The sequence below is a fragment of the Tamandua tetradactyla genome, chromosome 6 (genome assembly GCF_023851605.1).
Source record: "Tamandua tetradactyla isolate mTamTet1 chromosome 6, mTamTet1.pri, whole genome shotgun sequence".
NCBI classification, from domain to species: Eukaryota; Metazoa; Chordata; class Mammalia; order Pilosa; family Myrmecophagidae; genus Tamandua; species Tamandua tetradactyla.
The window spans coordinates 152,123,444-152,151,204 of NC_135332.1; the positions used below are offsets into that span (position 1 = coordinate 152,123,444).

The 27,761-nt window shown below is 38.0% G+C and overlaps 1 long non-coding RNA gene across 1 annotated transcript in view; it reads left to right on the plus strand.

Annotated features, from left to right (window-relative positions):
- Positions 1-27,761, plus strand: part of LOC143688956 (uncharacterized) — a 62,704-nt gene that overhangs the window by 13,031 nt on the left and 21,912 nt on the right. The window contains exon 2 of the long non-coding RNA XR_013178417.1: positions 16,734-16,847. This is a non-coding gene — a long non-coding RNA (uncharacterized LOC143688956). The remainder of the gene's footprint in view (positions 1-16,733; positions 16,848-27,761) is intronic.

A 27,761-nucleotide genomic window follows, 5' to 3' on the forward strand; every position in this document is an offset into this window, starting at 1 on the left:
AGCCATCATCCTTCAATGGTGCAAGACTGAATGGTGAAAGATCCTGTGGGATCAGGAACGAGGCGAGGCTGTCTGCTCTCACCGCTGCTATTCAACAAAACATATATTTGCAAGTAATTTTGTCTCTTTTATTATTGCCTGCAAGGGCAGAAAAAAATATCAGATGTATCTGTCAAGTCTGTTTACCTTAATCCACCCACTGACTAATACAATTTAATCAGCAGTTTAGCCAAAGTAGGCAGGACTGTTGAGTGGAAAGAGCTACAAAAATAATTAAGTCAAATGAAAATTTATTAGCCATTTCTTGTTATGAATTAAGCACTATTCTAAGAGCTGAGGTTACAAAGTTAAATTAGCCTTGGGTCACTTCCATCCAGGAACCTAATATCTAGAAATAGGTATAGACAAGAAGGTGAATAATTGCAAAATAATAAGATACCAGGAATGATTATTGTTTCTAGCAGGTGTTTTGGTAGCAAGAAGACAGAAGTTCACTCTATTATTATTCTATTTTGGCAATTGTAAAATTTGATAAAAGGCTTCTAGGGCCTGCCTAAGCTAGCACAGTTTCTCTAAGTTAATTGCTTTTTCATCCTATCTAAAAACCACATTTGTGAATAGAGCAGCGAGTCAAACAAACTTTCCTGACACCACAGAGTTTACATTCTAAGGTGGAGAGATAGAAAAAACAAACTATTAAAATATATCACCACTGTATTTTATAAGGTATTAAGTGTTATTGAAAAAATCAAGCTGGAAAGTAAGTTAGGAAATGCAGTACTGGTACTGGTGAGTGGAGTTCAATTTAAATCAGATGGTCAGCTCACACATCACTGAAAAGATAACTGATCAAGTCTCTAAAGGGATGAATGCAAACACTGTCCTACAAAAGATGTATATTATACATCCTAAACCCTGGAACATGTGAATATGCTCCCTTAACAGCAAAAGTTGTGATTAAGGTCACCACCCTTGAGATGGGGAGAGGCTCCTGGATTATCCAGGTGGGCCCAATCTAATCACACAAGCCTTTAAAATGAGAGCATCTTTCCTATCTAGTCAGTTTACACTAAGCCATCCACTGAGTAATATAATTGAGTCACCTTAATAACTTAGATAGGCAGCCCAGAGAAAATGTCTAACCACTGGGCTCTTGAGTGGCCTAATTTAAGAGATTAAGGAAATAAGAAGGAATCAGCAAAGGAACCTGAAGAGAATAGCCAGCGAGGTAGAACTCAAACCAGTAAGGTCTGTGTCCTGGAAGCCATGTGTTTCTAAGAGGAGGAGGAAGAATTATGCCAAGTGTAACTTTTAGAACAAGTAAGAGAAAGACTGAGAATTGACCACTGATTTTAGCACCATGGAGATTGCTGATGCTTTGACAAGAAGTTTCAGAAGGATAGGTGGGGGTGCGGGGAAATGCTGATCTTGATTAGAGTTGGTTTAACAAAGATTGGAAGGCAGGGAATTGGCATCAATAAATAATGGTCACCTTCTCAAGGAGATTTGCTATAAATAACAGCATCAATCTCAGAGAAGGAGGCACCCATAGATAGAGTCTGAAAAGGTTTCACATTGCATTTTCTGCTAACGTAAAGGGAATATGAGAACACAAGGTTTAAACCCTCAGTCTTGGCGTGAAACATACTAATGGTACTGATCAAATGCAGTTGGTTCTCTGCCTGATGTATTCAAATGAACAACTCCTGAGACACCAGGATTTCAAAGAAAGAAAGAGTTTATTGCTAGGTGTGAAGTAGGAGATCAGATGGCCGACTGGCCTAAAAATCTGCCTCCCATAACTGCAGTAATTCTGATAGTTTTATACTATCAAAAGATGGGTAGGTTGTAGGATAATGAACACAATGACTTGAGATGACAAGGTGAGAGATGATCTAATTATTGAGCATGTGCAGATTGATTACATGCTCAGTCAAAGAACCTATGTTAGAAAATGGCAGCTTTAATATGATGATGGGCTTGAAATTTTAGTATTATAATGAGGTATGGGTCACTTATAGGTTAAGGTTTATGCTTTTCCACATGTCATGTGGGCCCGCTTTCTTTAGATTCAGCTCCTTCCATCAAGATAGTTTTGGAATTGGGGTGGGTTAGTTCTAGGCTGACTCAACGCCCTTCACTTGTAAACATCAGGATCTGTCTTTAGTGATCATAAGACTCTAAACTTGAGAAACCTCATAAAGGAGTACAAGAGAAGGTCAGTCACAAGGTTCTTACATCATCAGGACATAAGGTAAAGGCTATATATAGTTATACAATCATTATTAAAGATCAAGGTAACTGGATTACAGTTCAACAATCCCAGGTTTCTCCTTCTGGCCATTCTAATCCACTAGAAAGTAAAAAAGAAATAGCTATATAATGATTCAGTAGTCATAAACATTTGTTAAAACCTAAATTCTCTGTTACAACTCCTCCCTTTCATTTGATCATTCTCTCAATCTTGAGGGATATCTGGGCAATGACATTTCTAACTTTTGCGCTGAAACAGGGCATTGACATCATGGGTTACAGGAATGAAACTGGTTGTTGTTCTCACAGAGGTCAGTACCTCTGGGTTTCTGGGCTTATCCAGCATAGGAACAATCCAAAGGCTTTAAGCCTTTAAAAATAAACTCGATACTTAAAACCTTTAGCATCTTGGATAGATAGATAAAAGATATTCTTTAGAGTTTTCAGGAACACTGTTGGTAGGTGTGTAGCATACTGTGACAATTTGCTATATCTGGCTGAAACTTGCATAAGAGTAACCTCCAGAATGACTTCCTAACTCTGTTTGAGATTTCTTAGCCACTGAAACTTTATTTTATTTCTTTTCCCCCATTTGGTCAACCAATCCTACAATACCAGGACTGCCCACATCCCTGGGAGCACTGTCCCATGTTGCTAGGGAGATTTATACTCCTGGAAGTCATGTCCCACATAGGTGGGAAGTAGTGAGTTTAATTATAGAGTCTGGCAACAAAAGAGCAGCAAAAGAAGTTCTCTGCAAGTAACTCTTAGGCATTAATTATAAGTTGGCCTAGTTTTGCCATTACAGAAATAAGTTTCAAAAGGGCAAGCCTCAAGATTGAGGACTTGGCTTATTAAACTGGGAGTAACTATTTGCTTAAGAGAATGGCAGGAATTGCCCAGATAGGGTAGTTTAATGTCTTTTCTCCAGTCCTTCAAGGGACTCTGCAAATATTTTTTTCATTTTCTGCCCAAAATATTCTGAACTACCTGAGGATATTACATTAACCTATACAGACTATCAAGATCTCATTTCCTAATCTAGGTTCCATGTCAAATAAAGATGAATTAAGTTGTTTAAATAAACTGACTAGACAGGTTAAATTAGATAGTGTGCTACAGAAAAATTAAATTTTGGAAAAAATAAATAGCTCTTCCTTTTGTCTCCCATATAAAAAAAGTTAAAGTCATAAAATACAGACAATATCATCTTTTACCCTGTATTCTGATTTATCTTAGTCCTAACCAGATCAGCTTCATTCATATCTCTAATTGAAGCCTGATCTCTTTTCCATCTTCTTTAACAGTCCCTGTGTTCTGACTTTTAGAGCTGGAGAACTCTAACTCTGAGTCTCAGGTGTCACACTGGTAACCAAAGTTCCAGGGAACTACCAGGATTACACACAAACAGCAGAGTATCTCAGAATTTGGAACTATCAGTTAAAGCTCAGGAATAAATATGACTACTATAAGAGTTTACAATCTAGACCCTAATTTTCTTATATGCATTTCCTAAATGAAGCTCATTTTCAGGAATAAAAACATTTGATAGTTGAGTTATATTGGCATCTTTTGTCCTGTCTTACCTTTACACATTTACCAGGGTTATGTTAATTAACAGGTAGAACATAATTTATATACTTGCTTTGCTTCTCTCTTCAAGTCACTTACAGTTGCAGATGGAGTTCTGACGTATAGCTGACCACTTAACACTTTTCGAGAAGCATTAGAGCAAAGTATTATAACTGACAAGTACATGTGCATGATCTGTAACCCTTTTCTAAGAATAACTGAAACCATGACTAACAGCATCATACTGTCTACTATCAGATAGATCTGTATCAGGATACAGAATGTACGATGAGAACATTGTCAAATCTTTAGAATTTCATACAATCTCTAAAGGTATGAATAACATTTTGCCCACACAAATTTAGCTAACAGGAGGATATAAAATCCCTTTTAATTATTGTAACACTTCCCAAACATTTCCTATGTAACATATTAAACTATTTTAGCACCTCACTTTTACAAGGTAAAAGAACACATCCTTTGCAACAGTTTTCCTTTAAAAGTGAGAACACTTGTCTTACGAAATAAAAGATAAGGTCAACATAAATATTGGTGAGGATATCATTCTGATATGATAAAAGATCTTTGTCTTCTAGATTGAGTACTCAGATGGTTAAGAAAAACTTTTTATAACCTTTCATTAAGAGCAGACCAACAAGTCACATTATTTTAACAGAGAGAAAACTAAACTCCAGTTTTGTATGCATAGACAGTTTGCACAAAAATTCTTTAAAAGTTATTATGAACAAGTCTATCTGATTTTTGGTCAGCATTGACTATGACAGACAGAATTCACTTTCACAAACTTCTACAATTTTCCATATCCATTCAAGTCTTGTCTTACATATTAAAACTAGCCATTTACTTTAAGACAAACCATACTCCCTTAGACAGGCTTAGCAAATATTAGTCAGCATTGATTACAATAAACAAAATTCACTTTCACAAACTTTCTACAACTTTCCATATTCACTCAGGCTTTGTCCCACACATTCTCAAGGATAAAACTCCACTCTTTTCTTTAACAAAGCACATCGTGTATACTTTACATACCTGCATACTTAAGTTAACAAAAAAGATCTTTAATTCTGTCTTCAAACATCTTATTAAACATAATTATTTTAATTAAAGTTTGTCAAAAAACCAATTTCATTAAGCATATATTTACATTTTTCCTTTACTATAATAAAGGTATAATAGATGTAATGCTAGTTTATTTTATCAGCAAACTTGTATAAACTTAGGGAGAACATACCTAAGTAGAATAAAACTGTGTTGTTTGACTCAAAAAGTCATCATAAAAACAGGAAAAGGACTAGACTGCCACTTTATTTTGTGTGTCTGTGTGTGTGTATTTGCTTTCTTATTCCTTCTATTGAAGGTAAAAAAAAACTCTGCTTTCATAAAACCCCCAAATCATGGGCAACCTCAAAAACATATTGACTACTAAGCTCTGGAAAACATACTACAATTGTTTAATTTGTTCTGAAAATAAATCCAGGAAAACTTTTCCATAGCTCTTAAGGACATTTTCCTTTACTTTCTGAAATTTGGCAATTCGATTTTATTCAATTACTCCTATTCCAAGGCTATTTATATTTTAATAGTCATGTGTTTACTATGATAAGGTGTTATTGAAAAAAATAAATTTAATTGGGAAGTTCTTTTGGAACAAAAGTGGCCTATTCCACAGCATTTCTTCTCTGCCCACCATTTCCAATCTTTAGGCTCAGTACAAAGAATTTTAAACCAAGCCCACACCTCCCCATCTTCCTCCACCCAACTCTTCGCTCATAGCTGCCTTGTCCATTCATACCTGGACAAGGTTTAAGAGGTCCTGGGGGCAGGGATAGGTGAGAACGAAAGAATGAGGCCTGGTCTGTTAAACCTGGATCGAAAAGTTTTAAATTTAAGACACCTAAGGTGACCTTAGTGTTGATCAGAGGTCCTGTGACCTTTTTAAAATTGTTTCCATTATTAGATCTATTTCACTTAGAGCTGTAACCCAAGCAACTGGAAATGTCTTTGCTGTTTCCCGAGGCGGCTCTCTACTGCCTTTGGGGAATTCTAGACAGTGGTTTGTTTCCAACCTCTAGGTTGTTTACGGTAATTATAAATATTAATTCCTTGAATGCTGGTGACTAGAAGGTTGTTTCCTTTTTCTCTGGGACTCTAGGAGTACTAATAAATATATATATATATAATTTATATATATGTAATTGTTTATCTTTAAGCAATTTGAATAGAGCTCTTTAAGAATTTTTTGTTAATTTGCTTTTTACCATTGAGAGATATGAAAATATATATGGACCAAGCAGACAGACACAAACAGAAAGTTAGTCATATAAAAAAACCCAGAAACACAGAAATATGATTTTGAGAAGGACAAATAAATGATTGAATAGACATCACCTCACCCCATTTCTGCTCTCTTTTGCAGAGCAGCACTAACTGTAACACAATATGCTTTTTTATCCCACCATTTTCAGGCCATTTCTTTCCTGATTCTAAATCATATTGAGGCCAGACTGTTTTTTTTTCATAGGCTAGTAACTAAAATCTTTTCAGTTTTTCAAAATAGAGCCCAAAAGTCTATATTCAAGTATAACTTTTAGAATTAGATTTCCCCTTTTTAAAGAATTTCCATGATCAGTATCCAATTAAGAACACCTGAACAACAGAAATGCAATAACATACCAAATAACAAATTTAAACAAAAACTTACCATACATTTAAGTAATACACCAATTAATAACTAGACCTAACACAACAATTAACAATTAAACAAGCATTAAACACTTACTATACCTAAGTAACACACCAGTTAACAGCTAAATAGGCATATTTAATTTCATTAAGTACTAATTAATTGTTGGTTTACTTATTTTCTAGGAGTATACACAACAGACAAACTCAGGGCAGGGTCTTTTTTTTTTAATAATATTTTTATCGACAAATCTTCACATACACACAATCCATACATGGTGTACTACACTCAATGGCTCACAATATCATCACATAGTTGTGATTTTTAGAACATTTGCATCACTCCAGAAAAATAAATAAAAAGAAAAAACTCATACATGTCATACCCTTACCCCTCCCTCTTATTGGCCACTAGTATTTCAATCTACCCAATTTATTTTACTCCTTATCCTCCCTATCATTTATTTTTTATCCATATGTTTTTACTTATCTGTCCATACTATGGATAAAAGGCGCATCAGACACAAAGTTTTCACAATCACACAGTCACATTATAAAAGCAGTATTGTTATACAATCGTCTCCAAGAATCAAGGCTACTGGAACAGGGCTGAACAGTTTCAGGTACTTCCCCCTACCCACTCCAATATACTATAAACTGAAAACAGATATCTATGTAATGGATAAGAATAGCCTCCAGGATAACCTCTCACCTCTGAAATCTCTTAGCCACTGAAACTTTATTTTGTCTCATTTTCCTCTTCTCCCTTTTGTTCAAGAAGACTTTCTCATTCCCATGATGCTGGGTTTTGGCTCATCCTGGCATTTCTGTCCCACTCTGCATGGGCAATTTACACCCTGGGAGGCATGTCCCATGTAGAGGGGGAGGGCAGTTAGTTCACCTGCTGAGGTGACTTAGAGAGAGAGGTCACATCTGAGCAACAAAAGAGGTTCTCTGGGGTTAACCCTTAGGCATAATCATAAATAGGCTTAGCTTCTCCTTTCAGGAATAAGTTTCATAGAGGTGAACCTCAGATCAAAGCTCAGCCTATTGAATTGGTTGTTCCCACTGCCTTCCAGAATATCAGGAATCCCCCATATGGGGAAGTTGAATATTTCCTCCTTTCTCCCCAGTCCCCCAAGGGTACTCAGGGCAGGGTCCTGAACCCTGTACAGACAAACACACATGAAGGCCTCGAACCCCATACAGAAAGGTAGCCAGAAAACAGAAAGGTGTAGTTGTCAGGGCAAGGAGGACTGTTCTGGAAGTGGAACCCAGGGCCTCAAGGCCAGGTCCAGGCAACTTGAACCACCATGCTAACTCCCTAATCCACTTTCACCTTGATAACCCCACTCACCCAGTCTGATGTCCAGAGTTGGAACAGGAAACTGTTTCTCTCTTTGAAGTTTTTTAAGGTGCCAAGGGTCTGAAATGCTGGCAGAGTAGACAAAAACCCGGTTGCTGAGCTTTTAGACTGAAAGAGTCTAGCGGCTACAAACGGCCCAATTACCATGTTTACCTGTCCGGCCAGGACTCCAGAACTTCAGGCATATAGACTCCTTACTACCTAGGAATCTTTGTCCCTTTTGGGTCACCAAATTGGTTCTGATCAAAAGTGGTAGGTTCTCTGCAAGATGCTCTCAAATGACTAATTCTTGAGACATAAGGATTTCAAAGAAAGATTTTATGACCAGGCACAAAGCAGGAGATCAGATGGCCTACTGGTCTAAAAGTCTATCTCCCTGTGCCAGTTTGAATCTGTGGTGGACCCCAGAAAAGCCGTGCCCTTTAATTCTCATTCAACATTGCTGGGTGGGAGCATTTTGATTGTTTACATGTAGATGTGACCCACCGAACTGTGGGTGGTAACTTTTGATTAGATGATTTCCATGGAGGTGTGTCTCCACCCATTGAAGGTTGAGTTGTTTATTGGAATCCAATAAAAGAAGAAACCTTTTGGAGGGAGTCCCTTTTTGGTAGAGCCATGAGAAAGCCAGCAGATGCCACCATGTTCATCATGTGCCCTTCCAGCTGAGAAACGTTGAACATCATCAGCCTTCTTGAACCAAGGTATCTTTCCCTGGATGGATGCCTTTGATTGGACATTTCTATAGACTTGTTTTAATTGGGACATTTTCTCAGCCTTAGAACTGTAAACTAGCAACTTAGTAAATTCCCCTTTTTAAAAGCCGTTCTGTTTCTGAAATATTGCATTCCAGCAGCTAGCAAACTAGAACACTCCCCAAACTGCAGTAGTTATGATAGTTTTATTGTATCAACAAATGGGTGAGTTTTAGGATAAGGAGCACAATTACTTCAAGATGACGAGGTTAGAGATGATTTAATTACTAAGCATACACAGATTGATTACCTGCTTAATTATGGGATGCATGTAAAAAAATGGTGGCCTTAATATGATGAAGGGCTTGATTTTTAGTATTAAAATGAGGTGTGGGTCACTTCTAGGTTAAGGTTTAAGCCACTGCACATGGCATGTGGGCCCACTTTGTTTAGATCCAGCTCAGTCTATCAGATAGCTTTGGAATCAGAGTAGGTTAGCTTCAGGCTGACTCAAGGCCCTTCATTTATAAACACTAGGGTCTGTCTTTAGTGATCACAGGACTCTAAAGTTGAACAATCTGATAAAGAGGGTACAAGTGAGGGTAGGTCACAGGGTTTCTACAATCAGCAGGTCACAAGACAAAAGCTATATATAGTTATACAATCATTATCAAAGATCAAGGCAACTGCATTACAGTTCAGCAATTTCAGGTATTTCCTTCTGGCTATTCTAATCCACTAGAAAGTTAAAAAAAAGAAAAATCTATATAATGATTCAGTGGTCATAATCATTTGTTAAATCCCAACTTCTCGGTTATACTAACCTGGACACATTGACCTCATAGATATTGGCATTGATCTTATTTTTATACCTTGTCATGCCAGTAGAGTTACTAAAACAATATCTTTGAACTTGCCAACAAACTATCCTAAAGTCTTGCACAAATAAGCAAGCTTTAAACTAAGAAGTACCGCTGCCAGAAAATAAGTCTAACTCCAGACATATGAATGCAATATAACCCTTTTTCTTGGCTTGGTAAAATAAAAATAAAGTGAATTACTTTTCTCTTTTATGACAAAAACTTTGTAGTTTTCTATTAAAGGGGGCAATGACTAGCAGCAGGAAATTTATGTTTGGAGAGGTATATGTATCCTTGGTTTCATTTTTCTCCTTTAATTATTATGGACTTTCCCCCCTTTGACCACTCTTAGGAGAAGACCCCCTGAGTGGTATGAAATGACTTGGCAACATCTTTAGAAATAAAAGAAAACCCTGTTGTTTAGGGATTTTCTAGCAATGAAATCTGGGAAATTATTTTTCTTCTGGGCTTGGACATGGCTTTCCTTAAAATGATTTCCCTTATAGACAGTAATCATCATATCTTCCTCCAAATTATTGTATTCAAACGTGGCTTTGAAGGGCATTGATGAGTAAGTCAAAAGTTATTGCATGGCAAAGGAAAATGCAACTGGACTTGGCATCACAGGAAATAATGGTTTCAAAAAACTATTCCCAAATAATTAGAGCAAGGGAACACCTCAAATCACTGGGGAAAGGATTTTTTAAAAAAACAATATATTGGGTTTAATCGTTTTCTAGAAAAAGATAAAATTTGCTTTATACATCCAACTATGCAACAATATAAACTCTGTATCAATTGAAGTTTTCTATCTTAAAAAAATAAAAACCCTATATGAAAACATGGATGGACTCCTTTATGTTAAGGAATGCCTTTCTACTTACAATTAGAAGTCATTAAAAAAATTTATATTGTTGAACACTAAAAACGTAGAAAAATCTGAATACCAAATTTAAAAAAAGTGAGAAAAATCAAAAGAAAAATGATAGAGAAAAAATTGATAGCCACCAACAGCATATAAGAAAATGCAAATTAAAACTACATCAAGGGTGATGCGATGGTGGCTTAGTGGCAGATTTCTTGCCTGTCATACCAGAGACTCGGGTTCGATTCCCAGTGCCTACCCATGCCCCTGCCCCCCCCAAAAAAGGATATTTTAAAACTACATCAAGCAATGACTAAACAATTATATTGATACAAATTCAAAAGTCTGACACAATCAATTTATTGGCGAAGCTATGGGGAAACAGACAATCTTATAGGTTAAAATGAAAAATGAACACAATTCCTAGCAAGAGAAATTTGGCAATATTTATTTAATTATAAAAGCATTTATTCTTTGACCCAGGATTTCCCTTTAGGAAATTTATCCTACAGAAGTAGATTCATGAAACACTACATTCCAGGCTATTCGCTGAAGCCTTATTTGTTAACAGCAAAAGATTGGAAACAACCTGCCATCAACAGCAGACTGGTAATACATACTGTGGCATATTCACCCAAAAGAGTACTATGCAACCATAAAAGGTAGGGAGAGAGATTTCTAAGTTCAGACATGGAAGCGTTACCAGGATATATTGTTACCTAGATAAAAATGCAATGGAGAGGGGCATGTGTTAGAGAGAGAGACTTTTCTATGCCGTGTGATTTTTGAGCCATGTGAATGCATAAACTAATCAAAAGAAATAAAATAAAAATAAAGAAGAACTGGAGTCAAATCCCAATTTACTCACCTATTATTAACCTTGAACCACTAACTTAACCATTTCAGGCTTGGTTTCTTAGCTTATAAAATTGATATGAAAAAACCTTGCTAACTTCATAGTTTCTGTTTTGATTTGTTTTGTTTAGTTTTCAAATAAATTTGATAATATACATGAACAGGCTTTTGAACCAAAAATGACATAAAAGAAAGACATACTATCTTTTATTTTTATTTTTCCTAAAAGAACTGTCTGGCAAAAACGCAAAGTAAGGAACAATCTAATCCAGTACGTATATGGACACAGAAATATTCTCTAATATTCATTACAAGTTCAGGTAGCCATTCTTTTCAAATCCTGGTTTCTCCATAAAAGTATTTCTCCAGGCCCGGGATATAGTTAGAGAACCAAGGCACAAGGAGGTGAATCACTGGACCAACAGCCTCTCCCAATTCTTCCTCTGGTATGTCCCTCAGTTGCCTTCCTCCTTTAGGTTCTTCTAGGTCTTCTTAGCTGTGGGAACACACCTCTGGTCTACCGTCCTTCCGCCACCCAGAGAAGCCCCTGCTACCCGCTGTGTCAGTGAATTCATTTTTCTACCCACGATTCTGCTGTCTCTGTTGTCCCCTCCACTACCCATACCTACTGCTCCTGGGCCTCCAGCCCTGAAGATGCCAGCCTTGCCACAGGGGCCAGGGATGAGTAAAGGAACAGCTTACCTGGGCTGCCTCCCACAGGCGCCTCCCTCCACAGGGCACAGCTCCCGCTTCCATTTACCCCCTTGTGTAGAGTGGAAACCCCTCCTACGAAGCTAGGACTGGCAAGGCCAACACACCCCTGGGATTATTTCTTGGTGTAAGCTGAATAGGATGATTTTTTTTCTCTCTGTCTTCCACACTTGATTCCCCAAGAGAACAATTTCAATCACTGCCTCCACCCTTATCCTTAGTTAGCAGTGGGGGTTGACTTTCCCTCTTCACCACCCTCGCCGGCCCCACTTGTTCCCTCCTTCCACATGTGGACAGTCTCATTGTCCGGCAGAAGGGCACATGCCTCCCTTCGCCTATCCTATAGGTATCACCACCCCGTAAGGTTTCCTCTGCAGACACACCTCTCAGTTCTGTCAATTCCTCACTTAAAAGGAAAGACTCGGGAGCAGATACAAACACTGTACACTTTCCCTGAGGTCACTGCTGAGTAAAATCAAAATTCCAGAACATTAACTCTAGTCTTGGTTTACGAGTGTCAGAGTTTTCCAAAACACCATGACCCCACATTTACCAAAACTTGCCCTAAAAATATGTTTTTAAAAAAGTAATGATTTTAATATGAGAGGATCATATGGTAGCTCATGACAAACTCTGGGATCTGTCCTGTAACTACTTGTTGAAGAGTGCTTTGAAAATTATTGTTTTTTTATTTCTTTGCTTTGTATATATACTATAATATACTATACAATAAAACAGTTAAAAATCAAAGAAAAAAAAGTAATGATTTTAAATTTGATCATCTTGACACTCTGAGACTGACTATAAACAAAGCGGCAATGTCCTTCAAATCCCAGCATATATGCCACTAGGCAGCCTGGGGCCACTCAGCAGGGAGCGAGAATCCTAACAACAACAACAATAAAGAAATCAAACTGAAAATATAACGTCTCAATATCAAAATTATTCAGGTCTATTTCCAAAGGGAAATATCATAAAAACCATAAGAGAAATACATTTCTAAATAGCAGAAGTTAAAAACATAGCTACATGACTTTGGTGAAGCCTTATTATAAAGAGGAAAAGCATAGCTATACATTTTCCCAGACTGCCATAGACTATGGAAAGATAAAGCATCCACCTCCAATACCAATGGAACATGCTGTCTCAGTATATCGGTTATGGAACATGGGTTCAGCACCGCTTGAGAATTCCTAAATGCACAGCCATCTGCTGAATTACTCTCTGCTCATCTTGAGCTCAGTTTGGTAGAAATGTTGTGTGTTGTATGTCTCTCATGAATACCTAAAGTCCCCACAAAGAACTGAGACCATAGAATGACTGTGGTTTCACTACCATGTTTTGATGACTTCCGTGGCAAGTTTCTAGATTCCACTGGAAATTGTTTGTTATAAACATTTTCTGATGCCTCTTTCTTTCCCCTTGGCTGAAAAGATTTCTTTTCTTTCTGATCTTTAGCCACTGCTGAGGTGTTAACTTCTCTATCCTTGCACCGCTTCCTGGATGCCTTGTCCTGTAACCTTGTGCTTTTTGCCCTCAGCCCAACAGCTGTTCAGATGGTTTTGGCTGAGGCAGTTGCATGTAGCCACCAAAAGAGGCAGACTTCTGGCTGCGGGGACTTACTGTATGCCTGCTTCTCCTGGCTGCCGGCCTCCTGCCAGGTGGCTCTGTCAGTTTTATTAGGTAAAAGGTCCTGAGGGACACTCACTCTGCAGAGATGGCCCACACGATGCTGCTGACATCTCCTCAGTAAGACAGCAGACATTACACCCTGGCATCAGAAACTCATGTCTGTAACTACCGAATGGGTCCATTTTCCACAAATAGCCAGGGCACAGTGAGGATAATGAAATCTGTGCTATTGCAGGTACATTATGAATTCAAAATACTGTTAAGGGACCACGATTTCCATACAATTAGTCAAGGGCTCAGATAGTTATTAAATAAAAAATAAAATATCCTAAAATAAAGAATATTTCCTAATTTATTGGAGTGATATGGGGACTGAAAAAAACACATATATGATCAATTTTAAACCAGGGAAATTAAAAAAAAAAAGGATCACAAAATCTTAGAGCTGAATGATCTGAAACCTTTGATGTAGCAAATAAGAAATCTGAGGCTCAATCAGGTTACACTGGCTTTCAACTAGAAGCCGGTTGAAACTCCCATAATATTTTCAACACGCTTTTACAACATGTATGGTGAAAGGCAGATTCCCCTATTAGGATTTCAACATTCAACCATGAAAAGCCAATTTTAGTCCTTTTACATTTTCAATCTTTACTGCTAAAGTCTATTCAGCAGAAGCTTGTGCTTCCCTTCCTTCACATTCTTACCTAATTTTCATAAAAATACCCACCAATCCCCTGGTGGGGTTATCTGACACCTGTGAGGGAGTTGGGGAACCTCAGGATAAAATTCTACATAGCAAAGTAAATCAAAACATGACTATAAATAATCATGGCCATAAAAGCCGGCCAACGTCCTCGAGACCTAAGAGGAATCAGAGCAGTAAAAAGAATGAGGTAGGAGATTCTAATGGTGCCAGGCGAGAGCAAAAAGCAACGTGACCTGTTATTCTAGTCACATCCGTCTCTATCTGGTGTGTGCATGCATCACACAGGAGCCTGCGAGTGGCAGGCGGGGATGACATTTTCAGCCATGAGTCCTATACTTGTCGTTTCTCACCTAAAGGACTGATGCCTATTAAAGAACATACAGCATTCATGGACTCTAACCGTGGTCCCAGAGTCCTGCTCTGACACTTACCTGCTGTGGGGTTTAGAGAAGGTTCTTAATTACCCCAAATTTCCTTTCTTCCTTTGTGTCAGGAAAGTAATCATATCTCCCTCCTGGGGATTATCATGAGGGTGAAATGAGATAGCACAAGCAGATCTCCTGGTATTCATAGAGGCCCAATTAGTGCAGTTTTCATTTGTTTTTATAAAGTAAGACGACATTAATATATGGGGGCGGGGGAGGGGAGGAGAAGGTAAACAGTACAGAGCAAATCAGATGGCTCCTTTTGTTTCTTTGCAGTCTAGTTTGTTTAAAAACCCTTTCCAAGAATACTATAAATTCCCCAAACTCCAAACACAGTGGATTTCCCCCTAATGCCATTTGAAAATTCACTGGGTTTGAGAAACTGTACCTTGGGTAGCCACATTTGATACAAGAGCCTGGTGAAATGCTTTTTGGCCTAGTTCACTTTTGACCCCCTGGAATTTATTCCCTCCCCCTGTCATTCTTTCCTCTTCTCCCATCTCTTTTTTCTTCTTCCTGGCAATGCCCCTGATAATTCCCTGGACAGAAATCCAATTTCTTTTTAATAGCAACTTGTATCCTCCTCAGACAGGTTTAGTGAGAACTAAAGCAGGGTGAGCCCTAAATAGAGGAGAGAACTTAGCCCTCACACACTCCCCTACACTCCCAGCCCCAAACAGAGACCTTCACGAACTCCTGCCACGAAGCTCCTTTCCTTTCTGGCTCTGCTTGTTCGTCTGTTCAGGAGGAGGGTGAAAGGCCACTGGGCAGAACCACACTAATTGCACTAGGAAATCTCCCAGAATTGCAAGGACATTGGGGAAATTCAAGGAAGAAAAAATAGACGCACAAAGGAGAAATTGCTGCCAAAAATTGTTATTGAATCCCTTCAGATTTATTTAGAATATATTGCTCATTATATAAAATATGAAACCAGACAAATCTGAAAGCCAGCCTGTTTAGACCAATTTGACATTTCGATGGAAATTAGAGTTGCGCCTCTGTGATGCCAAAATATCTGGACGAAAAATAAAAAGTGGAGTCAATAAACACATACCTGTTAAGCCTGTTACTCAGGTCCACAGGTCCTGCCCTGTGCCAGGCACTGGTGGGAGAATAAAAGCAGGAGAAAGAAAAGCTCTTTTCTTCAAGGACCTTGCAATATGGCAATAACAGCTTCGCTAAAATATCAGCCTATCACCACACACATGCTGACCACTTTCCTATTATTTTTCCTCATGGCCTTTTCCACCACTTGATCTATCTATCAATCTGTCTATCTATCTATCTATCATCTATCATCTATCATCTATGCAAAGATTTTTATTTACTTATTTATTTATTTCTGGACAATCTCCTCCCTCTAGAATGTAACCTCCATGAGAAAAGGGACTTGGCTTTGTTCACTGCCCTACCTCTGGGCCAAGAATTGGGCCTGACACATAGTTGACATTCCATAAATATTTTTGAATTAATTCATGATACAGAGCAATAAGACAAGAGAAGTCAGAAAAATCTTCATGGAAAAGGTCATCTCTGGTAAAATGATCAACCACAGACAGAATTTGGATAGATATAAGGAAGAGAGCTTCCGAGGTATGGGCATGGCACGCCCTAGGATGAGAGAGCAAAATAGCATAGCATCGGAAATGTGGGAGCAAGATACCCACTCTCTTGAAAAGAATGTGTAAGATACCAGTGTTTGGCTGCCTGGATTTGGGCAGCTAAAATATCAGGATTACTTCCTCAGTTCACCATGTTAATATCATCCAAAGATGCCCTCCAAGTTTTTGTCTTGTCCCAGGGCTTTCATTATAGGAAGGGTCCTCGCTGTTTAAGAGAATAATTGAAATTCTAATTTAGGGAGTTCAGGACAGGAGCAGCTAGTGCTGATGCCTAACGGTGCTCTCATTTCCAGGTCTGTCTCTGATCTCTTTTGTCCTTCTTGCTTCATGGCCACTTGCAGTGGCTATTCAGTACACACAACTTCGCCCCCTTTACACTAAAACCAACCTCAAGTTTAGTTGGTTTAAAACAAAACAAAACCCTGAGGCTAGAAACCCTGTCTTCTGTTTCTTTTACAGCCTGCACCTCACCCCTCTCCAACCTGAGCCACACACACTTTCAGTGACGACCTGAGATTCTAGGCACAGTTCTCTGCCCAGCAGAAGTTATACAAGAGAGAGCTCTTTCTGAAGGTAGGTGATCAATGCTGAAGAAGCCCATGAGTTTGCCAAAATCAGAATCCAAGAATCTAAACTCCTTTCTTTTGAAGCAGGGGCTCTCGGAAAGGAAGAAGCCATATGGTTTCCTTTCGGAAATATTCTATTATTTAAATGTGTGTAACATGTCTAGCTCTGCACACCCATCACTATGTATAGACAGTAAGGCCTAGGTTTAGTTTCAGCTATTTCAAAAATACATAATAGCAAGGGGTAACTTAGGTAACCGTGGACTATTGATAGATATGAAGTTCAGTTAATCCTGATGTTGGACCATTATTAGCACATTACAGAGCAAACATCCCTTCCCAGCCATCTTGCAGCTCATACAGTTTGCTATTAATTCTGCTGAGGCCGTCATTTTTATATAAATAAGCATTTGTTCAGCAGTATAAATTATTGTACTGGTGAAAACACAATGGTATTCCTTGTATTCCTTGCATTTCTCTTTATTGAGCTTTTCTCTTTCCTTCCATCTCTTGTCTCATCATTTCTCTTTGTCCTGAATTCTCCTCTAGGGCTACAGTTTTCTTGGGAACTCTAGGTCAATTTGCTTACAGACAGTTGGCCAAAGCACAATTAGCCAAAAGGCAATTTTTCAAATGACTAATTCTCTGAAAGGGATGCCTTTTTGGAAATTGCTTTTTGGGATGCTAGTTCATGTCCCTTCCTGGATGAGCTCCCTTTTCAGCTCACTGGGATTTTAAAAACCCTTGCATACTCGTGTCTCCGACATCCATATCACTTAAATATTCAACTTGTATATTTTATACACTTTACAAATAGATATCTAAAATTTCATGAAATCTCCATCTCATGACTGATTGTTAGTACAAATATAAAAATGTTCTTTTGTGAACTAGAACAAATGTACATCACTATTGCAAGGAGTTAATAATCGAGTGGCATGTGGGACAAAATACACCTATTGCAAACTATGGGTTATGTTAACAGTAATATTTTAATAATCTATCATCAACAGTAACAAATGTACCACACCAATGCTTAGAGTCAATAGTAAGGGGAAATAAGGGTTAAGGAATTTTTTTTGATTAATAAAAGTTTCTAAAATTGATCGTGGTGATGAATGGACAACTATGCTGTGCTACTCTAAACCATACATTGTTTACCTGAGATGGACTGTGTGGTATTAATATATCTCAATAAACCTGCTAATCATCATCATTATCTTCATCTGCCAAGAATTAAAAGTTCAAGGTGATATATAGAGAAATTCAGCCACCTTGGCAGACAAAATGTCACATTACAACTCAGTATGAATTTGGCTATTGGAACATTTCTCTGGGATTCTATTTTTCCCCAAAGAACAGCTGTGTAACTTGTCTTCAACAATTAATTGACTACGAAATAAATTTGAAATTGTAATGTGAAAAGCACCACTGACACGCACTTTCCCAGGTCAGACTTGCCCGCGCAGCCAGTCCTGTGGTTTTAAACCTCCTAATTAAGTAGGAGAATGAAAACATCAAATCTGTGTATCCTGTAGGTTTCTAAGTACTTGTTAAATCAATGACCTTCTCTCCCTCGCTGTTATCTACTGCTGACGGTCAGATCCGCCTGCGCCCTTTTCCAGGTCTACTGTAATGAGATCTTCATACATCTGCCCCCATTTCATTTCCCCCCTCACTTCCTCCTCTGCTCTGCTCCTAGAATGAACTAGATGGATTCTTATACTGAAAATTATTAGAGACTGAGGTTGTCCATAGCAGTAATTCCCAAAGTGAAACGCAAATCTTGCAAGATGGTCTGTATTCGAAAGTTTCAAAATGCTGCATTCCATAGCATTCCTCTCGCAAAATCAGGTCCACTGACCCAATAAAGATGCTGGTAAGGCTAGAAGTAACGAAATCTATTTAATGGTGTCAATCCCGCATTTCCCACGCACATTTCATTCATGCCGTCTCCTTTCCCAAGTGACGGCCACTGAGAGCCAGTGGGATACATTTTGAAAACTGCCGGGGGGATGATGTGCTTGTGCTGAGGGGCTGAAGGACACGGCTGGTCCTGCCCACTGTCCCCTCTCTTATCCCTGCACTCGGTGCCCCAGAGTTTCCACTGGGCTCCTGGACGGCTGGGGTTCCTGACAAGCAGCAAGTCCTGCCTCCCCAGCCTTTGGTCTGTGCTCCCTTCTCCTGGAATGACCCATGCTGGGCCGCCCCCCTCCCACCTTCTTGCTAACCCCTACTTAGCTTTCAAAACACGTCTCAAGTTTCATCTCCTCTAGGAAACTTTTTCTGACCTTTCTGTCTGTCTTTGGTTTCTCTCACTCGTTCACGTTATAGCTTGCCGCCTTTTAGCTAAAACTATCTCATTTTATTTCTGCCATTTGTGCAGTCTCCTCAGGGATGAAATTAGGAGTACATTATAAATGTTTAAGAAATAGCTGTGGAACGGAAATAAACTGACTCACCTAGAAGTAAAATAGCAACGTTTTAAAAATGTGCAAAATAATAATAATCTCTCAGTATCTGAAGACATTTGAAAGACTGCTTCCTTTTTTTTTAAAAAAAAGCAACTATAGTACACATCATATTTCTTTAACTAATGCCATTCTGTTTAATAATATTCCATTAGTGATTTCTCAAGCCATTCCCTTTTCTCATTTCTAGTTACTTATTTCAATCACCCATATCAGATACTCCAATAGTTATTCCTTACTAAGAATGAGGAAGAAAAAGAATCTGCTGAAAATATTGACCACGGCAACTTTCTGTTGTGGAAATTGGTAACACCACTTTGGATCTTGAAATGTAAACACAACCTAAGATGAATGTAAGGACACTGAATGCATGTTTTTGCCTGACCTTATTTAAACAGCAGCTGTTCTTAATTTTATTTGCCTTGGACTTACCAAACCTGTTTGGGCCATGAAGCAGGCATGAGTTAAGCCTCCTGTGTTTAGATGTATTTAAAAGATGACAGCTTTTCTTCTGGATAAAATGTCCTCATGCTACATGCTTCCTCCTAAACCTCAACCTCCTCATACTTGAGATTTAGGATTCCAAAAGCAAGCAGAGATTACTAACCAAGTTTAACATTCTTATCAACTTATTTATAGATACAGTTTGTACCCATAGGTATGATGTATGATAAATATTTGAACTAAATATTCACCAATCTAATTGACTTATATTAAAGAAGATATCCCCTTATTTTTTCATTGAACAAATATATTCTGAGCACCTATTATGTGCTGGGTTTGCTGCTGTCACAAAGGTCACCATGAGATAACGCAATACCAAAAATAACAGCTACACATGCTGGGATATGCAATGTGTAAGGCGCCATGGTAAGTCCTGCACGTGCATTTGGTCGTTACAACAACCTTGAAACGCAGGTGCCGGGCTATCCTCTTTTGACATTTTAGGACACCACGGCTTAGAGACACCGCACAGCACCTGAGATTGCCCAGCTAGCAATGGCAGAGCCGAGGTTTGAATTCAGACAGTCTGTCTCCCTAGGAGCCCCTGTGCTTAGTTATCAGGCAAAACAGCCCTGCCAATGGCCACACAATCCCGCTCCACATCAGGCTTTCCAAAGCACTGGTCCTTGCTGGCCACTGTCATGTTACATCCTAAACAGCCTTGAGCAAGAAACGAAATGAAGAGGACTTAGGAAATCAAATTAAAATGCTTATTTTTTAATCAAACAACTTCAGAGCATGTGGTAACAGTGAGCGTTCGATGAATATTAACTAATTGTAGTTAATGGCAAACTGCAATTAATGTGGTTCTACTAGATGACCTTTGAGGTCCCTTTCAACCAGGAGATTCTATGATTAAAGAAGTGGCTTGGTCTAGTTGTTTCTAGATTTCATCTCCAGACTGTCTCTGGAAAGCCACATTTAATTGAAGCTATTTTCAAAGGAATAGACTGGCTTGAGCAAGGCACTTACTTATATTTATAGCAAAGTAAATAGGTCACTTCCAGAGGAATGGCCAGAGTTTTGGCACATATTTTGGCTCCACTTGCATCCTGTGAGAAAATGGAACTCAAGGAAAAAAATAGCTATTATGTTGGATGACATCACTGAGAACAGTCAGGAAGAAGAATTTATACTGTTGTATGATACATGACTTTCCTAGGTAAGTAAGCTATTCTAAAACTGATAAATATTTTTCATAGACTCATCATAATAGAAATTGCTTTACTAGTTATTTGAACATTGTGCTGATTGTGGTGAGTTCTGAATACACAAAGAATTCTGAATTCCCCAATGTTCATCGTGTCAATTTCCTGCCCTACCCATCACCCTGGCCCCCTTTGCCAGATAGTCTCCCCAGGGACCAAAAAGCAAGATTGCTTGAACAATGTATTTCCTGGCTAATCTGTTAATATGGCTTCTTGGTTATACAATATTCCCAGACCAAAAGCCACTCACTCACTAGCAAGAGAAAATAATCCCTTCTTTAATTATCAAAGAAAAAAAATCAGACCCAATTCCAAGCTCTTTGACCACCTTGACTTGGTCTTCGACCTTATTCTCATTTCCATGAGCTCAGAGGTGAACTCCAAATTCCAGTTTAGGGTCAAGTTTTGTTTAAAGTCCTGTTCAGTAAAAAAGAATCATTTTTCAAGTTGTCCTGAAATTTGAATGCCCATAAGGTGATAACCAGATGCCAAAGTGATAGGCTCCTATAATACAACATAATCCAAAGTTCAAAAAATGCATCAGAAAAAGCTAGCTCTGGGCTTTACAGCAAGAACTGAAAAGTTGTGCAATTCCTGTGTTCTGAATGTGTTTTTTTTTTCCCCTTTAGAAAGCAATTTTTTTCACAGGAATTTGGTGGTGGGTCAACCAATGCCCTGAAATTACATCCAAGCCAGGGTCCCTACGGTGCTTAAGGAGGCTTTTACAACAAACCAGATAAAATACCTTATGTAAACCAGGAAAACTTACAGCAACAATGGGATCGTACTATGATTATTGCCATTTAAGAAAATAAAGTGCGTGTGAAAAGAATGAGAGTACGTCAACTGTTTAGACTTCTGATGGAAATGCGCCAATGTTAATCTGCTTTAAAACAGTATATCCTAGTGATTAAATGCTCCATCTCTGAGAAATACAGATTTCACTTCAAATCCTACCTCTGTCACTTGCCAGGTAACCTTGGGTAAGTTAGGGAAGTCTGAGTTTCCATAACTGTACCTCATAGGATTATGATGTGGTTTAAATATGATAATGTATTTAGAAGTTCTTATTATACTGCTTGGCGCATAGTAAGCACTCAGTAAATATTGGTTCCCAGGCTTTACCCATTTAACCGAGAACTATTGACAATCTACATAGTTTGTTTCCCATAGACGGTGCTATGGGAAACAAAAAAAGAACTAAAAGCTGAATGACAATATGGTGAAAACATTGTTTTTATGTCTAATTGTGTGTGTGTGTGTGTGTGTGTGTGTGTGCGTTTTGGGTACTTTTCCGTTGTCCCCGTGTCTGGCTTGCAAGGTCTTCTAAAACTGGAAGCCATAGCTGCAATTTCTTTTGAAGGGCTTCTAGTTTACAATGCTTACTTTGTGGTTGACTGATTCTTCTCTGCCAAAGGACTATTCTGAAAGTTTATGAGGCAGACACTCAAACAATAGCAAAGTTAAGGCTCAGTCAACTGTTCTCACAGAAGTCCTATCACTGCTGAGATCATACTGTGGGTGCCTGAAGAGGCTAAAACTGGAAGACCCTTTACAAAGTCAAGACCTTTAAAAATAACTTCTCTATCCACTGAGGTGCCCTCATCCCAGCCCAGACGACTTTTTCTGGGCTGCACATGTAGTTTTGATCTCTTTGGATGTCAGACCAGGAGCTCATCAGGACTTAATTGCCTGCCTGTTCTCACTTAAGAAATTTGCTGCTGTGGCTCTAAACACGTGGCAAAATTGTCACCGACTGCTCTAAAACTAAGTGCATGTTTCCCGGACCACGCACCTCTCCAAGAAAAAAAAAACTAAGTGTATACACATGTGCAAGTGGGTGGTTGTGCTCAAGTATTTGGGTGTGTGTTTTAAAACTTTATGCAGAAACAGTCCATCCGTAAATTCACAGAAGGGAACCTCGGAAAATGGTGTGCAGAGCTTGGCTAACTAATATCTAGACCATACATTTATACATACATGGAGCTAAAATTAGTTATCTGACATAATAAAACAATGACATAATCACATGGTCATCTGAACGCATTATTTTTAAGATTCTTTCTATGGTTTAACTCGCTGTTTTACCCAAATTAAAGTTTTTAAAATTTTATTGTTGTTAGCTCATTAGTTTGATCCCATTAGTTTGATTCAGAAAATGATTTTATCAAATTTTGAAGTAAAAATCAATTTTCCTTTCTGACTTTGGATGAAACCTATCTTAAGTTTGATAGTCACACCAGGGAGAAAATCCAGCATTGGCCTGATGAAGGTGGCTTTAGTTCGCTAAACTCAACAGTGGGTTACGGCCTATGGAGGAAAAGATCCGTTCTATAACACAGTTCATTTAAAAATATTTTTAAAACAGGGCACTGTGAAAATGCAGCTTTCCTGGGTCAGAGCGGCACTTCTGTGTTGCTACTAACTAATGATGGAAGCATGAGCCAGTCATCATTTCTCTAGGTCTCAGTTTTCTCATTCATAAAATAAGGGAATCAAACTAAATGAGTACTGAGGGCCATTCTAGTTTTTAAACTGTATTTCTTTGTTTCAATCAGATTCCTTAAAAAATACTTCTTGAACTTAAATTCAAATAATTACCTGAAGAAGTTTTTATTTTCGAGGCAGCTGTGGAGAGAAAAAAACTGTGTGCGCAGAAGCAGCATGACAGTGAGGATGTTAAATTCAGAAAGATCTATATTCACATCTTGGGTTTAGGTATTAGGGTGGGTAAACTCTAATCTTCTGGGCCTCAGGTCCTTCTTCTGTGAAGAGGGGCTAATATGTATCTCCTGTTGCTGCCAGAAAGAGTAAATGAGATACAAAGTATCTATCACAGTTCTTTGGTTCCCTGGTGAACATTCAAACCATTCCATTTGTTTCTCCTTTCCGCTCCAGAACTCTTTGCACTTAAGGTGAAGAAATTGTGGTTTGAGTAGGAGTGAAATTGATGGGCTGGGAATCAATTCAAGATAGGAAAGCAATATTTTCAGAGCTTACCAGCCAGTGTGCACTTAAAGGTCTACCAGACCTGCTTTCAAATTCAAGCTCTGACACTTACTAACTTTGGAACCACAGGCAAGTTATTTAAGCCTCTGATACACAGGATGTTTTCATCTGTAAATTGGTTGTTGTAAGGCTTAGAAGAGAGAATGTAGCATAGTACCTACCACATAAGAACACAATAAATGGGGTTTTTATTATGTTTATGTTCCCCAAATTTTGAACAATGTTTGGAATAGAGAAGGAAACAGTATTTTTGAATAGTAAACAAATGAATGAGCAAATTATTGTTCTTTGTTTGATGAACAGCTCCCAGAATCCCAGTGTATTTTCTGGGACCAAGGCAGGCCGTGGAATTCCACAGCTTCCTATGGAAGGCATATCATTTTCAAAGCCATCTTGACATGAAAACAATATCATGTAAACCACTTGTGTTCTTTTCATGTGGCAGCTAGAGATTCCTCATGTTTTGTGCTCAGTTGACAAACTGTTTCATGACACTTATTATGGGTGTACCTGGTTGTCCATAGCCAAACATATTTTGGATGATGTGGCTAAACACTTTGGGAAAGCTGAAATAAAGGTTAAATCCATCCTACCGTGTACTTAAATTAGTTGTACAACAACAAAATGACATTAGAATATTTACACTTTTCTGGGATGGTCTCTCTAGTATGTTCAACTATCAGAAAATTCGAAATGAAATTCGATCATCATTTTAGACTGACATTTTAAAAGCAACAATAACGTGTGGGCTCCCTCTGCTGGATCTTCAAGCTGTGAATGTCAGAAAGAGGCCTTATGACTCATAGTTGCCTAATCAGAGTACTCATAGTGATGAAATTAGCATAAAGAAGTGATACCATCAATCTCAGATGTAATGTAAAACAGTTTGTCAAATACAGAAGCCGAAATCAGTTGGGAATTTTTTCTCTGTGGGGGTTCAAAACAGAGACTTTGTTTCCTAAGCCGGAGACAGCAACATTTTGTTTTGCTTTGTTTTATGTTTTAAAAATGAGGCAGGGACTCTCTTGGAGAGGGGTCACATGTGGTCCATGGGACCTGTTTCCAGGGTAACCATGTTCTCTGTCTGTATATGTCCAGGCCAGTTGCTGTTTTGGAGACAATCAGATTATCAGATTGAAAGAAACAGAAAATGCAAATTTTTATGTTCGCATTGCTTCAGAAACCCTATAATGTGGAGAAGTTTTCACTTTAATCGTGAACTTCTTTTAATGTTACTAATGTTACTATGCTCTTAAATTAATTATGCTCTGAATAAACACATAGGCACTTCATGCTTTCGCTTTGGGATGCTTTCTCTATTTATTGAACTCAGAAGAAGACATGAGGACAAATTGTTCTTCAGTAAAATTAGAACTTTTTCTTCCTTCAGTCATAAAATATTTATCCAAAATGCTATAAAAATATTGACCTTTTTAGCTTATGGAGCATTTCTGGGTAAGACTTTTCTTTCTTATTTTTTTTTAACTGCCCAATGATCGTGAATTTAGATGCTATGTTTAAAAGCTGTTGGCTGAAGGATGACTATAATTAATATAGGGAATACTGGATTCCACTTTGAGAATGTCAAGGTGTTGATTGACTTTGTTTACATGAAGAACAGATATAGAACTTGTTGCAGAGAACTGGAGTTTGAGCCGGTCCTTAGTTTAGTGTAGATTTTAATAATAAGATGCATAAAATTTTAATATGCAAATGAAAGATTACCAATTCATGAAAAAGCACAATTTGATTGGTTGAGTTTCAAGGACTTTACACTATTACTATTTAGTTATTTTTATTATAAACTTTCCAAACTCATAAAGAACTGTAAAAAAAGAAAACCCTCACTTCATAGGTATCGACAGTGGTCCCTATATCAGGCATAGTCACAAATACTTTAAGATATCTAAAATGACCTCTCCCATAATATCTCTGGAAAAATAACCAAAACAATTCTATAAGATGAAAACTCTCACCAAGTTAGTAGCATCAGAGTTGATAAATCATTATTTTGCTTTAAGAGCTTAAGAACATACATCCATAGAGCTTTAATTTTTAATTTGCTCTCTTATGGTACATTACAGCACCGAAGATTTTAAGTAGTCTTCATCCAAAAGGCTTCCCTAGTTATTTTAGCATGGCAAGAGGCTAGCTGTTACTTCCTTTCATGCAAGTTTTCCCCTTGTACCCACCTCCCAAGGAAGCTGAAGAAAGTAAGAAGAAACTGTCTGTGGGGAGAAGAGGGGAATGTACAATGAACTATGGAGTGCCTTATGGTGTGGCCATATGTTCCAGTTTAATGGAGACAATCTCAGTTTATTCCTGTTCCTTGCATAATTATTAACAGTGTCCCATTCCAGAATTAAAAACGCTTGCTTTGAATGACTAACAATAGGACTATCATATTTACAGTCTAAGCACTTGTACCTGCATTACGATTTGTTTTCTAGAACCAGTATTTCCAAATATGCATTTACCTGCAGGCTAATCCAACTATCAGTGGAAAGGGAGTTCTATGGTTAATTAAGTTTGGGAAATGCTCCATATTATATAAAATAGTCCTCCTGGGAAGTTCAACACATTCACATATTTAAGGCTCCTTGACTTTCTTTACTCTAGCATTTTGGAAATTATTTGACCATACCACCAGAACTCCCATTTTTTGCATAATGTTTATTAATGTAATGCAACATGGAGATAAAATCTCCATAATTACATGAGCTCTAAATTCCATTTAGCACATGTTCCATACCTTATTCCTTTGTTTATTTCACGATATCCACCTGAAGAACTAAAAATTTGGGCAAAGATACCCATTAGGATGTCAGCTCCAAGAAAAGTGTTCATAAAGCTCACGCCTGAATTGCTTGGTTAGAACTTAACCTATTTCTCCACTCATTCTAACTGAGTTCAGTTGTTTTTTATTGAGTGATTAGTCTGTTCAAAGCACTAGCTATGCACTATTTGAGATGTATAAGTTTCTGTACCCAGGGACTTACACTTAGTTTAGTAGGAAGGACTCCCTTTCCCCACTCCAATTTCCGATTTCACCCATTTTTTCCCCCAGTACCACCCATAAGCTTCTACTATGCTATATAGTTTGCTGATTGATTACTCTGTTTTATTGAAAATATAAATTACTTAAGAGAAAGTATTTTATTCTGTTCTATAATTTATCTCAAACATCTAAAACAGTGGACTGGACATAGTAGAAGCTTAAATGTTTCTTAAAAATTAATAAATGAACTCTTTAAGGGCAGTTTTAATTATGGGCCTTGCTCACACTGGGCATATTTTGAGTAAATGAGCAAATGATGGAATGATGGAATGAAGAAAGGAAGGCTTAGTTGAATGAGTACAGATATGTGGTTGGATTCTAGAATAGGATATAAGATTAGAAAGGTATGTTAAGAACAGATCATGGAGATACTTGAATGTCACTTTATTGGCCTAGTTACCATTTCTTGTGCAATTACCATGGACCATGCACTGTGCGACAGATAATAACAACACAGTCTTCACAACAAACCCAAAATGTGAGTAGTAGTGTTCCCAGGTTCCTAGAAAACAGAATGTCAAAATTAAAATAATTTGTCTTCAATCACAGGCAAGTTAGCAATGAAGCTAGGATTCAAACCTAACTCTCTATGAGTCTGTTATGTACATTTATCATGATGCCTCTCTGTAGGCAGTGGGGAGCAATGGAGTGACATCTTTGCCTTGTGCTTT